This window comes from Euprymna scolopes, chromosome 4, assembly GCF_053919585.1.
Source record: "Euprymna scolopes isolate OS-2025 chromosome 4, ASM5391958v1, whole genome shotgun sequence".
Classification (NCBI taxonomy): domain Eukaryota; kingdom Metazoa; phylum Mollusca; class Cephalopoda; order Sepiida; family Sepiolidae; genus Euprymna; species Euprymna scolopes.
In genome coordinates this window covers 175812707-175830265 of record NC_136485.1, presented here as the reverse complement: position 1 = coordinate 175830265, position 17559 = coordinate 175812707, and the positions used below count along the sequence as shown (strand labels likewise).

Below are 17559 nucleotides of genomic sequence, written 5' to 3'. Positions count from 1 at the left end.
TCGCCATTTTTTGAGGGTCACCTTGTAATATGCATTATTTTACAATATACATATAGATATGAAACTCGTGTTTAACACTATTTTTTTAATTAAAAGAAATGAGGGAGGTGTACTTTGGGGGGGAGGGTACAAGGGTGTATAACCCAATCCTTTATACACACACAACAGAATTTTCGATTTAGGGTAATGCTAAATATTTTAGAGAACATTTCTTCTAATCCTTTATTGCCGTATTGTTATTTCTCTCTCAGCTTTTGAAAAAAGCAATAATTATTCAAAACATTATCCATATCATAGGTTGCAGCGACAAGCGACAAAAGACGCCAAAAGCGGAATTTATTTTTAGAAATGGAATATATCAAATTCCAAAGAGAAAAATGGCGAAAACAAAAAGAAAATCAAACGTGGGTGATAATTAGCAAGAAAAAATTCGCACGAATACTAATTTGGGGAGGAGGGGTTGAACTGTCCTCACTTGCTGAGTTTCTTTCATTGACCCATTTACTTATTCATTACAACATCTCAATTAGACCAAAAGTCAAATAATTCACCAAAATGCCACAGTCCCTTAGTGATTCCTATATATATAAGAACAAGTAGTTAATAAAACATGTTAAAAAACACTTTGAAAAAGAGTTAAAAACATATTTAATTTTAAAAAGGAAACACTAAATAAGTGGATAGTCCTTAATCCGTGGAGTTTCGAAGAAATACTTTCCTTCCCATCTGAGGGTAGGATTTAGCAAAATGTGGGATCGGATTTTGTTTGCAAAAGTATTAAATGAAACTACAATAAGTCATAGAACTTACTTGATAACAAAAGGTGAAGCAGAGGAAATAGGGTGAATAAAAAAGTGATTTCACGTGAATGGATAGTTTGGTGAAGGGTAAAATATCCAATGATGGTAAAATCCAAAAATGCAGAATCCAAGAAAGTTAGTTAAATTTCCATTTGCACAAGTAAAATCCCCTTGGATTTTACTTGTGCGAATGGAAATTTAACTAACTAATCGCGTTATTGGAAGATGATCCAAAGTAATCCAAAAGGCAGAAATCCGTGGAATAATTCACAAATAGATATTCAGACACGTCTCGTTGAACACGATGGAGTTATTCTTTTTTCCGATCTTGATGGATAATTTTTCAATTTGCCGGGCGGTCATTTTAATTTCGATTGGCAGCTTATGCAGTATGAGCCCAAAGGTTGTGTTTCAGCCATATTCTTCTCATTCTTCTTGAGCGCTTTCTATTGGTGCATCCGATTATCTTCAGGAGCGATTGTTGTTGTTTTCGTTTTTGTTTTCTATGAGGCTTGGTGTAATTATAGTTTTTTTTTTTTAATTTTTTTCTTTTATTAATTGGTTATAGAGGTGAGTGCAAAAGGATCGCCCGGCAAATTGAAAAACTATCCATCAAGATTGGAAAAAAGAATAACTCCGTCGTGTTCAACGAGATGTGTCTGAATAATAATCTGTCACCAAAATATACAAATATATATATATATATATATATATATATATATATATATATAATTATTTTTTTACTATAATAATTAAATACCTACAGACACTAGTGTTTCATCCTTTCGGGAATCTTCAGTGCAGGGTGTCACAATTAATACCAGTCGAACGATTCGAACCCCGCATCACGAGACATCTCTGGCTTGATTAGCGAAGACCTAATCCATTCGGCTACAATTAAACGCGTGAAATAACGTTGAATTTAAACATTTTAATTTTTAAATGTTCATTTACCTCAGTCAGACAGTGATCTAATCGTTATACGATGATCTATGCATAAGAGCTGAATTGACCGACTTTAATTCAACTGAAAGTGCTCAACGATAAGAAACGAATTTCTTAAAGGGGCTGTCATAATTATTTTTTACTATAATAATTAAATACCTACAGACACTAGTGTTTCATCCTTTCGGGAATCTTCAGTGCAGGGTGTCACGATTAATACCAGTCGAACAATCTGAATATGTATATATATATATATATTTTGTTTGACTGTGGAAATAATGAAATCATCTCTCACATTCTGAAAATTCTATTACTAATTGCTTGTTAGATTAGCGTGTCGGATTGCATCATCCTAGCGAGTATAAAATTCCTACTTGCGAGACATTGGCTTGGGTTATAACCTGATTGGATGACCAAATCCATTGTTCGAGATGAATTAGGTTCATTCCACAGTCAGATTTTGCTTGATCTGTATTTGTTAATTTGTGTGCGGTGCCTTTGCTCATGTGGCAGAGTACTCACCTCGCACGCAAGAGACTTGGGTTTTGAATCCCGAGTTCGGATATGTCTAACTGGTGAGCTCAAATGAGGACGAAACTTAAGACTTTGTCTTCCAGTTTGTTGGCTGTCATGGATCTTGTGAGCTGCGACGTTGTTTGACTGTGGGAATAATTATATATATATATATATATATATATATATATATATATATGTATATAAATCCCCGAAACAGTGTCTCATGGTAAACAACTGATGATCCCTTGAAAAATAAATTATTGGTATTATAGTAAATTCGAGAGCGAGTTGATGCAGTGATTGCAGGTGATTAAATGACTTACTGACTAGATGGCTTTCTAATGAATGATAAAAAAATATTTTTTTGTATAGTTTTAAAGGTTAAAAACTTCCAAGACTATATATATATATATATATATATATATATATATATATATATATATATATATACTAGCAAAAGTACCCGTCGTTGACTGGGTTCAAAAACAGCCTACAGAAAATGGACTCTGATTTATGAAAGTATGATAGGTTATGAAAAGGAACGGTTGTAAAGAGATAGCTTCGAATTTGGGGATATCAAAACCAAAGCAAAATATGATGAAAGTAAAAATAAAATAAATAAACCCCATAATTTATTATACCATACATGTTCACACTGAAACACTTATCACAATATTCTGTGGATCTATATTAAAAAACCTTATTAAACTTTGTGACATATTTCCATTCTATGGAGGTCAGGCGCGAATGAACACCCCATAATTTTATTATACCATATTTCTTCAAACTGAAACATAATTATCAAAGTATACTTACGCAGATAGATATGAAAAGTCTTTAGTAAAGTTTGTGCCTATTTCCATTCTATGGAGGGCAGGCGCGAACGCAGACCCCACAATTTTTATTATACCATCCCTATTTAAGTTAAAACATAATTATCAAAGTATTATTATGTACATCTATATCAAAAACACTTGTAAACGTTTTTTTATTTAAAATTTTTTTTTATTTCCATACTTTGTGGACCGTACGCAGACCCCACAATTTTAATGAATTATCATTATGCCATACTCATTCCTGTATCTCGATACATCTTCTATCATTATATGTGATCAGTTTTCTATAATAGTCAACCATATAGGAGCCTATTCGTGACCAGACACACACACACAGACGTTCAGTTTTATATTATAGATATATATATCTTTAATTAACATTTCAAAACCAGAAGATATATTTATCTCACACTCATAGTATTTTATTCATATGTTAATGTAGTATTCTTACATGTGTTTTGTTGAATAGCAGAAATTCACCAAACAACTCATATGATATGTGTTCCTCGAAAAAAAAAAAAAACAAGGAAAAAAAAAAAACAGTTGAAGAGGGGTTTTCTCTTTTTTTCTCTTTTTTTTTTCTCATTATATGCATACATACAAACAATGTGGGCCGAAACAATTGCATGCAATGTTGGGATCAATAAAAGAAAATTTTATTCTGAAAATGAGTAAATACTTGTGCATCTATTCTTATGAACGAGGTATCTTTAAAAAAAAATATTTATAGCTCTAGTATTGCACTATTGAGCTATCTAAATGAGAACATTATGTTATTCATTCATATGTAATCACTGCCCCAAATAGTTAAATTCTGTATAAACATATAAACTTATCTAAATTACAAGCAAAACACCCATTCTAGGACAGATATAAACAATAAATACAGTATTAGCGTTTTAATTAAATAGTTCAACAGTATTCCACTACATAAAAAATTTGGGAACCATTGCTGTAAGGAGTTGAGCTGCGAGATGTCTGTTCACATTACATTTAAATTTCTGCATGTCAGTACTTATAGCTCTAGTATTGCACTATTGAGCTATCTAAATGAGAGCTTTATGTTATTTATTCATATGTAATTACTGACCCATGTAGTTAAAGTACATATAAACATATTGGCTAAGGTGCTAGTATAACCACACTGATGAGTTGTGATACAACGAAACAGTACTGTATGTGGATTACTATATATTTAAGTCCCCTCTTTGGGTAGAGCACTGTCGTAAATGTATCTCACCCGCTATTTAATTGGCTATAAAGCGAGGCTCACTGTTTGTTTGTTTGTTTGTTTGTAACTAAACAAGCAGCTCCAGCACTGTAAAAAGCAGTGGGCGAATGTTTATTTAAATGGACATTTGTTGAGATCATTTGCGAGCACCGATCCCATGGGCTGATGAGTGCAACTGCCAACTATCAACGCGATGGTTATAGATTTAATCCCCGGCTAGGCAAATGTGCTAGTCTAGCCACTCTAATGAGTTGTGATACAACGAAACAGTACTATGTATGGATGACTATATATATATATATATATATATATATATATATATATATATATATATTATTATTATCATTATTATTATTATAATATATATCTACATAAAATTTTATGCATCTATTTTCAGTATTTATTTCGACAGTGTTTGATAGTAGAGTTAGGTAGTAAGTTTTGAAAATATATATGGCAATTAAGCTACAAAGATATTTTCGTATAGAGTGTTTCATCCTCGTATTTATCTTCCATCAAAATCTGATAGAATCGAATTGTTAATATTCCCTCAGATGAAATTCCAAACCAGATATGAAACAATTCTAAAATAAACGTTTATTTTTATTTTTCTTCATCATGATAACGAAATTCGAAAATTTGAATTGCAAGTAAAACCAATGGTATCTACTTAAATGTCATGTTGCAGTAATGAACATATCCAAAAATTATGAAAAACAACAATGTTGAATATTAATCATTAATGAAAATAGTTTTTGAAGATAATTAGCAAAAATTGACTTTGCAAAAGAAAGAAATCAAAGAGTTCTAATCGTAACAAAAAGGAGGTAAGTATTTTCTGAAAACTGAAAATCTTTGCCAAATTTAGCAAAACTTAATTTTCACGTATTGTTTTCGAAAATTGTTTTCATTAATAATTAATTTTCTACTTTGATTTTGAAATTTCGCTATTATAACTAAGAACTTTTTTTTTAAAACCCAGAGGAAGTAATTCTTGACTTGAAGAATTGATTATATAATGTCATAAATTGAATTAAAAACAAAAATCCTAATGCTGCAATATTTTAAGTAATAAATTTATTATATTTTTTATTTCAATATCTTGTCCTTTTCTTTCCAGTTTTAACAACTAGTTCATTACTTTTCCATGTTTAAGCTTAACATATTACTTTTCATGCTCGCATTTTTCTATTGTAATCCATAATTTTTCCAGGCTTCCTATAAATTCACTAATTTCAGTCTTATTTTTTTGCCCCCATAAATACAACATACACATATGTAATAATAATGTATGACACTCGTCTGCTTTCAATAAAATACCCCAATTATCTCCCTTTTATTCTTTCATTCTCTCTGTTTCACTTGTTACTTCTCTTTTCGTGAGAGCGGTGAATTGGCAGCAACAGTAGTCGCCGATGCGACATGGTTGCTATGGAAACCAGCCATAAAAACGTCACAAACCTGCTTAGGTTTTTTTTTACAATTTTGAACACCAGTAAATTCATCAAAACTTTTGTTTTTCTGAACGAAAATTGAAATTTTTTTTTTTTGACAATATAGCTGAGAAGGTGATCTATAAACTAATAATTGTTTGAAATTTATCCGAAAAATGAGTGGTGAAACTTTAAAGCAGTTCTAAATGACTAAAACTGCCACATAACCATGACGGTAGTGTTTGAATGATATATTATATCTTACTTAAATGTAGACAACTGTTGCTACCAATGAGTACAAATCGTGTGCTTATAATTTTTTTTTAATTAACTAGCATTTCAGCCCGGCGTTGCCCGGGTGTTTGGAGGTGTATGTTAAGCCAAAAAAAAAAGTAGTAGTAGGAAGGCAGGCTCAAACCCGTACAGCAAAGGAGGAAAAGAACGGGAAAAACCCCTGCCATCTTTGCTGTTACGTCCACCGCCAAACCGGAAGTGACGTAGGTTTAAACTAAGGCTAGACAATCGAAAGAAGAGGATGACTTTCGAAAATATCGGTGAAAAAAGCGACCCCCCCTGTAGAAAAGTGCTCAGTTGAAGGTGAAGATATTAATGTTTTTAGCCAATTTTTCGATATTTGTCGTCTGAAAGGTCGAACTTGAAAACGATACTGATCTTGTAAAAATCTGTTGCCTCTGCCAAAAGTTTTAGGCAGACATGCAAACATACATTTATATATTGGTAACTCAAATTTTCGACCCAAACCGATTAAATAGCTTGCCCTATCTCTGAATACCCTTTATGTAAAATTTCAAATGTTTAGATCAGAAATTGTCTGAGTAATTTAGTAGAGACCAAAGCGGTCAAATTGTTTTAAACTTGGACCCCTATTATGGCCCCTTAACATTTATTGTTTTGGGCTCAAATCAAGTTATTAAGTTTGATCCATGTTCAAGGAACCTATATCTAAAATTTCAAGTGTTTAGACCCAAAATTGGCGGAGAAGTTTGATAGAGTTCTCAAAGGTCAAATTGTTGAACTTTGACCCCTTAACAGCAAAATTTCTGGCCGAAAACCGATCACATAGATTTTCCCAAATCTCAGTACCCTGTATATCAAATTTCGAGTCTGTAGACTAAAAATTGACAGAGTTATTGTGTAGGGAAATGTACACAGACAGACACACACACAGACGGACAGACACTTTCACTTTTATAGATATACTAGCATGGGCGCCCGGCGTTGCCCGGGTGTTTGGAGGTGTATGCTGAGCAAAAAAACCCAAAACAAAACAGTCAATTTTTTTAACTTTGACCCCTATTATGACCTCTTAACGTTTATTGTTTTGAACTCAAATCAAGTTATTAAGTTAGATTCATGTCCAAGGAACCTATATCTAAAATTTCAAGTGTTTAGACCCAAAATTGTTGGAGGAGTTTGGTAGAGTTCTCAAAGGTCAAATCGTTGAACTTTGACCCCTTAACAGCCAAATTTCTGGCCGAAAATGGATCACATAGATTTTCCCAAATCTCAGTACTCAGTAATGTATATCAAATTTCGAGTCTGTAGACTAAAAATTGACAGAGTTATTGTGTAGGGAAATGTATACACACACACACACACACACACACACACACACACACACACACACACACACACACACACACACAGACAAACACTTTCACTTTTATAGATATATAGATTATCCGTGGACTTCACACTTTAGTATTTCGAGACAACCTTTCTCTTTTATCACTTTCAACATGAAATTGCAAATAACCGATTTTTGCTGTGTTGCTTTTACATCACGTAAGCGCTTGCTGTCCTTTTTCGTAACCAGCAAATAATTGCATAGTGTATTTTAAGATAAAATTAAATGAATTCTGAAAAAATAAAAGGAATGGAATTGTGGGTAGGGACATTTGTACTATTGGATTAAATATTTAACAGGATTATATTAACATTTTATTAATAATACCGTAGTACCTTTACTCTACGTACGAGCGTCACGGTTTCCCGATTATAAATTATTCGATCAGGATAGAAGATGATGACATACTACTATCATTAATCTATACAGTAACTTAATGTTCGTAGTATGTTATCACCTTCTACCCTCCTTTTTAATAAATAGGATCTCCCGATTACCAAAGACGCAATGGAATAAATAAATAAATAAATAAAATGATGTCGCTTTTGAGTTGTACGTGAAACTAAAATATACCATTTTGGTCTTCTGGCTAGGATTCAAGAGTTGTATCTGTTCTGTCTAAAGTTGGTATAATGATATCGTGGGGTTTCTGTTCGTGCCAGACATTCATACAATGGAAATGTGTCACAGACTCCAATAAGATTATTGGAAATAAACCGTAATAACCAGATATATTCTGAAACTACATTAACCAGATTACTTAGATAACTGCTTTTACAGTTTTAACAAAAGGGCTGCAATAATATCACGGGGTCTCCATACATGCTGAACATCCACAGAATGTCTTGCAGCAATATACAGGGTGGAACAATAAAATTGTCGACCCAGAAAAGACGACATGATTTCACTTCCGTTTGATGAAAACCAGTTTTCTTTTTTTGTTTTCAAAGAGTGATGGGAGCCTTCTACCATGTTTGATAGTGACACAATGTTCAACGAGCGGAATCAGAGATGCGACGCTGTACAACTGATGCTATCTATCAATCCAAGTTATATCAACAGGACCATTGCCAGCACCCTCAAAATGGATTGCCATGAATAATAGAGACGTGTCCAGCGTGATGAAAACAAAGTTTCCGGTCATGGTTAAGGTCTTTGGTGCGGTTTCAAGTGAGGGCCACATCATGCCACCTCACATCTTTGAAGTTGGTTTAAAAGTCAACACGAAAGTGTACCTGGATGTGTTAAAGAGTATGGTGATCCTCTGGTACAATCAGGTTGCTGCTGGCAGGCCCTGGGTGTGGCAGCAGGACTCAAGCTTGTGTTCGAAAGGAATGCTACAAGTTCGCACCCTTCTCTCACTGACTCTCCTCCTCCCCCAACCTGAACCCGCTGGACTACTTTGTTTTGTCATACATTGAGAACGTCACTAATATGACCTGCTATAACACCAAAGCCAGCATGATCACCGCCATTCACCAAGTATTCGCCAAATTCCCACTGGCGCTCGTAGAAAAGGTATGCTTCCAGTTCCGGAGCTGTATCGAGGTGGTAATTGAGGCTGGAGGCGGCTACATTGAATAGATGTCAGCTCTACTACATAATCAATTTACCTGAATTGATTTTTTCAATAAAAGTTTTAAAATAAAGCTGTAGTGTTTGTTTTCTTTAGGGCGACAAATTTTATCATTTCACCCTGTATGCCGCTGTTGAATTTCCACAGGTCCCGTTTGTTTTTTATTAATAGTGTAAATGCTCTTTGCAGTGTACATGTTTTAAGGATTGAATTGAGAATATAGTAAAAAATAAAGATCCCCAAAAGGAGTTGACAAATAAATAATGCAATTTTTCCTGGTTCCATTAAATAATCCCAAAACAGTTGATACGCCATAAAACAACCAGATTGCTGTTCTGTGAAGAAAAGAATTGATGATTGCTCAAAAGAGATGGAAATCTGTGTGCACTTACCTTGCTTACTAACAAAAAAAGAGAAAGGAAAGTCGTGCCAAACAGTTGCATACATTTTTTTTCTTTTTCTCCTCTGAAGAAGAGATGCTACTCTCGAAAATTAGGGATATTAACACCTACTATCTTGTATGATACATTATGTTGGAAAATAAACGTAATATAATTGAAAATTATGGAAATCCCTTCTAATATTGTCATTATTCTTTTATATGCTAACCCGTGTCTATTGTTTCCCACAATCTGCCCCTTCAAACGCAACTCCTTTCAACAAACATTGTTGCCTTATCAGCAGTTTAAAAATATTTTTCAGATCAATTATTCTCACACCTTGTTTTATTTTTGTTTTTGTTTTTTATACTAGTTGTGTTTTTCTGCTCATTGGGAAGTTACATCTTGATCTATCACTTCTTTGCCTGTCACGTTGAAGGAGGCAATTTTTCTGCAAGCTAAGGTAGGTGCACGTTGCTTCCATTTTTTTCACAGTTCATAATCTGATCCAGCAATTGGTCCCAAAATAGATTACTCTATTAACAAACAAACAAACAAACAAACAAAAAGGTTGGTTAACCAATTGTTTTTTTTTTTGTTTTTTTTTTCAGATCTAGTATCTGAAATCTGCACTGACAGAGGAGAAAGAAATGTTCATTTTGGTTATATTATGATGGTTAATTATGAAAGTAAAAAAACAAATAAAACATACCTTGCTTTCAATAGGATTCAGACTATAAAAGTCAATCAACCTTAACAAAAAGAAATTGACACGCAAGCATGTTTTTGTTCAACACACAGACATAAAGCGACACGTCTGTTTTTATTTACATTCTGAGACGAAGGGAAAGAAATACACGTAATCACAGCTTTATGTAGTAACGAGAAAAACAAAGGAGACTAACTTCAAGTTACTTAGAATCCTTATGTCACTGAAAACAAAAAAAATGAATAAATCGGAAACTGACAAAAGGGAAACAACTCTTACAACTTTTAAAACATGATCTCGGTTAAAATCTATATAACCATTAATAATTCCAACATATTCATTTAACACAAATTGCTATTTTATCAATAGTTGGAACAAAGTTAGGGTTAGGGTTAAGAGTATTAATGCCAAAATGACAAGAATAAAACCTCAAATCCAATGCTGTTAGCTCATCATTACATCTATCTATCTATCTATCTATCTATCTATCTATCTATCTAAAAGTGAGCTTTACCTGTCTGTCTGTCTGTCTGTGTGAGGAACGATCTCTACCAAACTACTTTGTCAGTTTTTGGTCTACAGACGTGAAACTTGATATATAATGATTTGGATCTATGGAACAAATTCAATTTGGGTTTTAGCCGGTAAAACTAGTTGCTAAATGGTCAAAATTGAATAAACTTGGGACTTGATAGGCATAAGTTGACTAAACATATTGCTTCTATGCATGCACAAATATACTCTTATAGGTTTAACAGCATTATGTTTAAAGGTTTCATATGAGTATGGACATGACTCAGATGGTAATGAATAATGCTAGAGTTATATGTTTTGGTTTCGATTCTAGCGTGGCACCCAAATCATATTTTTTAAAACTTACAAAACCAATACTATATATTGGGTACAATATAATAATCAATAGAGAACTAGTTCTTTAATAAATAAATACAAAATCTGCATAAATTAAAATACCATATTTAAGTATATTTTACGATTGGGCAACGCTGGGTGTCCTGCTAGTATGTATATATAAAATGACCTTGTCTCTCTGTGTGTGGAATGGTCTCTATCAAACTACTCAATTTTTATAAATAGGGAAGTCAGATCTGTGGAACAAATTCGATTAGATTTTAGCTGGTAAAAATAGCTGTTAAGGGGTCAAAATTTGAAAATTGGAACTTGGCAAGCATAAGTCGACTTATAGTGCTCCTCTATGCATGTGCAACTATACATTTATATGTTAAAGTCAGTTAATTTTTAAAGTTTTGATATCCATTTATCGTTAGCTCCTATGGTAATGAATAATGTTGGAGCGCTAAATTGTTGTGTTATTCATAAAACTAGATCGATTCGTAGTCGGAGGTTGTTTGAAATCCATACAATTAGGCATATCTCTACAATACATATATTAATAATAATAACATAATAATATTAATAATACATGTGAACACAAAACAAAGTATTTTGTACTTTTAAATAATAACATAATATTGATAACAATAACATAATAATATTAATAACAATAACATAATAATATTAATAATAATAACATAATAATATTAATAACAATAACATAATAATATTAATAACAATAACATAATAATATTAATAATAATAACATAATAATATTAATAATAATAACATAATAATATTAATAATAATAATAACATAATAATATTAATAATAATAATAACATAATAATATTAATAATAATAATGACATAATAATATTAATAATAATAATAACATAATAATATTAATAGTTATAACATAATAATATTAATAATAATAACATAATAATATTAATAATAATAGTAATGACATAATAATATTAATAATAATAATGACAACATAATATAATATTAATAATAATAACATAATATTAATAATAATAACATAATAATATTAATAATAATAATAACATAATAATATTAATAATAATAATAACATAATAATATTAATGATAATAACATAATAATATTAATAATAATGACATAATAATATTAATGTTACATGATAAGGGCTGTCCCATTTTCATGTAAGTATAAAAATAGAGAATTTAGTTTAAAATGAAAATGAAAACGCATAGGCGGAATTCGAACCTCGTAATCTAGTTTAGAAATAGATTACGTGTGAGAATTTAAAAATGTAAAACAAACATTTGTTTAGAATATAGATAAAATATTCAAGAAAAGAATGTGAGCTGTCAAGTTTATTATGAAATTTTAAATCGAAAGAATGCAGCTTATAAGATAATGTTTTTAACATATTGGATAAATAGGTTACTGAGAAATAGGAAAAGTTTTGGACACGTATGTCCAGGACACGTGAAAGAATGCACATGTTTTAACATGTGTATGACGTCACGGAAAATAGAAAGTTCTAGGAATAGAGAAAAACTTTAGTTAGAGGATTCAGTGAGAAAACTCAGGGACAGTCAGACGTCTGGAAGCGAGACGTCACTTCAAGGAAAAAATGTGAGACTTTGAATTCTTGGTAATGGAACACGGCCATGTGAAGAATAAACCATCAAGTGTTTTTTGTAAAGCTCGTCTTGTGTCTTATGATTCCTACAGAAAGGTAAAGTCCAATTGTATTAATATTTGTGTTATATGTCTTTACATACACGTCTCAACATCATCATATCCTCACTCAAAGAGTTTCTTCTTCTACACAACAAGGAATGAACTTTTAATATATAAGAATCTCTCGTAACATGAACAAAATATCTAACTCTCTTACAACATCCCTCACTGTAATAAGACTCTTACTAAGCATTTCTCTCAATAAGACTCTCTCAATGAAACCGATATGTAACATATACATATTTTGGTGCCGTGACCAGGATTTCTAAGCATCTCTTCCTAAGACTCTCTCTCAAAAAAAAAAAACCGAACCTGGGGTCGATACCATGGAAAAAAAAAATTAAAAACACAACGTTTTAAAAGGGTCCAACATAATTTAAAAAAAAAATAAATAAATAACACCACGGGGGAAAAAAAAAGAAAATTACACGATCACAGAAATGCGAAAAAAAAAAAAAAAGGACACGTGAAAGAATACACATGTTAAAACATGTGCATTCTTTCACGTGTCCTGGACATACGTGTCCAAAACTTTTCCTATTTCTCAGTAACCTATTTTTCCAATATGTTAAAAACATTATCTTATAAGCTGCATTCTTTCAATTTAAAATTTCATAATAAACTTGACAGCTCACATTCTTTTCTTGAATATTTTATCTATATTCTAAACAAATGTTTGTTTTACATTTTTAAATTCTCACACGTAATCTATTTCTAAACTAGATTACGAGGTTCGAATTCCGCCTATGCTTTTTCATTTTCATTTTAAACTAAATTCTCCATTTTTATACTTACATGAAAAGGGGACAGCCCTTATCATGTAACATTAATAATAATAATAATAATAACATCATAATATTAATAATAATAACAACATAATATTAATAATAATAACATAATAATATTAATAATAATAATAATAATAACATCATAATATTAATAATAATAACAACATAATATTAATAATAATAACATAATAATATTAATAATAATAATAACATAATAATATTAATAATAATAACATAATAATATTAATAATAATAACATAATAATATTAATAATAATAATAATAACATAATAATATTAATAATAATAATAATAACATAATAATATTAATAATAATAATAACATAATTATATTAATAATACTAATAACATAATAATATTAATAATAATAACATAATAATATTAATAATAATAACATAATAATATTAATAATAATAATGACATAATAATATTAATAATAATAATGACAACATAATATTAATAATAATAACATAATATTAATAATAATAACATAATAATATTAATAATAATAATAACATAATAATATTAATAATAATAACATAATAATATTAATAATAATAATGACATAATAATATTAATAATAATAATGACATAATAATATTAATACTAATAATAACAACATAATAATATTAATAATAATAACATAATATTAAAAATAATAACATAATAATATTAATAATAATAATAACATAATAATATTAATAATAATAACATAATAATATTAATAATAATAACATAATAATATTTAACAGGAATGATTTGGAGCAATGTTCATTTTCCAGTGATAACGCTGATAGCATGGAGGTTAGGGTCAGGGTGAGGTTTGCATGCAAAATGACAGAGAGATAATGTGTCCGCTTTACTCTGTGATTGCTGCTTCTCTCCTTTGCTGTTGTCTGCTGTCTCTTTTCTTGGCACGGATGATGTCAGAACATTCCACCACGCATTGCCTGAAATGTTGATCAGTTCAGCTGACCTATCCCCGGGGATTCTATGCCCACCCCTCATTTTGAACTTTTGTTTTATCATTCTCAGACACCTTGATCCAGGATCGCTGCTAGGATCTGACCAACTTTCCTGTGATGTTATCTTCACAGTCCAGACAGCCGACTATCCACCTCTACCATCTGCAACTTCTCCCCACTCCCCACAAAATGTTTTGGTTTCAATTTCAGCTAATGGCACCCAAGTCATAGTTTTTTTAAATTCTTTTGAAATCACTGGTATATGCTGAATACAATATGTTAATCAAAAGAGAATTTGCTCCATAATAATAAATATGAAATCTGCATAGATTAAAGTACCATATTTAAGCATATTTTATGATCAGGCAATGCTGGGTGGCATATATATATATATATATATATATATATATATATATATATATATATATATATATATATATATGCATACATACATATATATATATATATATATATATATAATGGCTACAGTAAAAATACAACACTAAATTAACCCAATCTCATTATAAATTTATTTCAACCCCAAAATGGGCCTTTTCTAGTTTGAAAAGGCCCATTTTGGGGTTGGGAGCAAATAAATACCAACCCCAAAATGGGCCTTTTCAAACTAGTTGGGCTATTCAGATTAGCATCTGATTTACACAATGCAGAAATTCACAACTGATGTTCTTATTTATTAGAAAAATTGGTAAAATCTCATCTCTCATCTTTCAGGAAGCTTCACTACTGAATCTACACGACTTCTCCAGTTCTCTCGATCTTGCATGACAATTATTTATTATAAAAATTGGTAAAAACAGTAAAAAAAAAGAGGAAAAATAGAGGGGAGTGATAATGTCGTTGAGGAATTAACTTAAGAAGCATCAAAGTAAAGTCAAAGTGAGGAAATGTTCGATAAATCCACGTTCACTAAAGGAAGGAGAGGGTCCAGTGCTGAACAAGCATAAAGAGAGAGGAGGGCGATAAAAAGAGTGAGAAATATAAAAAGTGAAAAAAATAGGAAAAAAGAGACGAAGAGGTAAAAAAAAAAAACCCTTTTATTTTCTTTTATGATATTTTGTCCACACCCCAACCAGATCTGTTTCGTTTTTCACACCTCACTTAGCATTCATTCTCATTTAGAGACCGGCCTGCTTGCATTTGGATTACCCAAAAACATTGAGCGGTCTACACTTAGTAGAGTATTGGGGGGGGGGTTACTAACCAACATTGTACATATAACCAACGTTGTCCTATCCCAATGATCTTTTTCATGAACATTTTCATTTTGTAAATAAACTAATTTTAAAACAAACTTAAAACAATATAAATAGGATTAACCCACAGAGTGATTTAGACCTAGAATTTAATACAATTCAATACGATTTAATACAATTAGATAAGATATTTAATTCTATGTTCCACTGCAAGAACTGTGACACCGTGGTCGGAAAGAGAAATTGAGAAGTCAGCGCCCCTGTATCGCACCTCGTTATATATTATTATTGATTAGTGGTCAAGGTCAGGAATGCCAGCAACCATTGTAAGAAAGTAATAAAGAATGCAAGAGAGTTGTATGCTCAATCTGTTAAGTCCAAAGTAGCTGAGCAGCGGCTTGGTTCCCACCAGTTTTGGCAAATAGCAAACAGAATCCTGAACAGAAGCGTGTGCTCCATCCCAACTATTATCAATGGATCTGAGGTAATCTCGTCAGCATCAGACAAAGCCAAACTCTTTGTCAAGAACTTCGCAGCTAATTCTACCCTTTGCGATCAAGGCTGCCAACCCCCAATATTTCCTCCTGTATCAGAAAACACGCTATGTGATATACGTATATCTGTACGTGATGTTGCCAAGCTAATCAAAAACCTTGATTCCAGTAAGGCAACTGGCCCTGACGGTATTCCAATTATAGTACTCAAAAAACTTCAACCTGAACTAGCGCCCATACTTACAAAACTGTTTAAACGTTGTCTTAAGGAGAATAGTTTCCCATCTCCCTGGAAAATTTCATCAGTATGCCCTGTATTTAAGAATTCAGGTGATCGTTCATCCCCCTCTCAGTACAGGCCAATAAGTCTCCTGTGCGTCATGAGTAAGTTGCTGGAATCTGTGTTAAATACAGAAGTAATCAACCATCTCAACAAAAATAACCTTCTTAGTGACACTCAATATGGTTTCCGTTCTGCTAGATCTACAGCAGATGTGCTTACAGTTATATCTCATAGGATTAGCAAATCTCTCGATGGAGGCAACCTTTCTAGGGCAATTGCTCTTGACATATCTAAGGCCTTTGATAGGGTATGGCATAAAGGTTTACTTCATAAGATCTCTAGCTATGGTATTGCTGGAAATGTCTTCTCAATTATTAAATCATTTCTTTCTGATAGGTTCATAAGAGTAGTAGTTGAGGGGCAAAAATCAGAAGCTCACAGTATTAATGCCGGTGTCCCTCAGGGGTCCATCCTGGGCCCAACTCTTTTCCTGATCTACATTAATGATCTTCCAAATCACATCCTTACATCATTTGTAGACATCTATGCTGACGACACTACCATTTATGGTAGCACATCTAAGACAGTAAATGACCAAGTTCTCTCCAATTCTCTCTCCTCTGATCTTGAGCACGTAGTACAATGGGGTAAAGAATGGCTGGTTACTTTTAATGCATCTAAAACCAAGCTTCTCTCTTTACATCATCAACATTCTGATCCACATCTGACATCAATTGAAATGAATGGCTCTCGTCTTCAGGAGGCCTCAAGTTTTGACAAACTTCTTGGCTTGACCATTACTCCTGATCTTAAATGGAACACGTACATCAAATCTGTTGCCAAGGCCGCTGGAAAAATGGTGGGATCTTTCGATCGATCCGGTAGATATCTCACTGCTGATGCTATTCTCTATCTATATAAGAGCCAGGTACATCCAAGGATGGAATACTGTTGCCACATCTGGGCAGGAGCTGCTAGAAAGGACTTGGCCTGCCTTGATAGAGTTCAAAATAGACTTCGTAGCCTCGTAGGAGATGTCCTTTTCTCTTCCTTGCAACCTCTATCCCACAGAAGAGACGTTGCGAACCTGTCTCTGCTTTATCGTTATTTTCATGGCAAGTGCTCATCTGAGCGCTAGC

General features: G+C 32.0%; 1 long non-coding RNA gene across 1 annotated transcript in view; it reads left to right on the top strand.

Moving 5' to 3' along the window:
• Positions 1-9829, top strand: part of LOC145270361 (uncharacterized) — a 39237-nt gene extending 29408 nt beyond the window's left edge. Inside the window, exon 2 of the long non-coding RNA XR_013865325.1 lies at positions 9739-9829. This is a non-coding gene — a long non-coding RNA (uncharacterized LOC145270361). The remainder of the gene's footprint in view (positions 1-9738) is intronic.
• The last annotated feature ends 7730 nt before the right edge of the window (positions 9830-17559 follow it).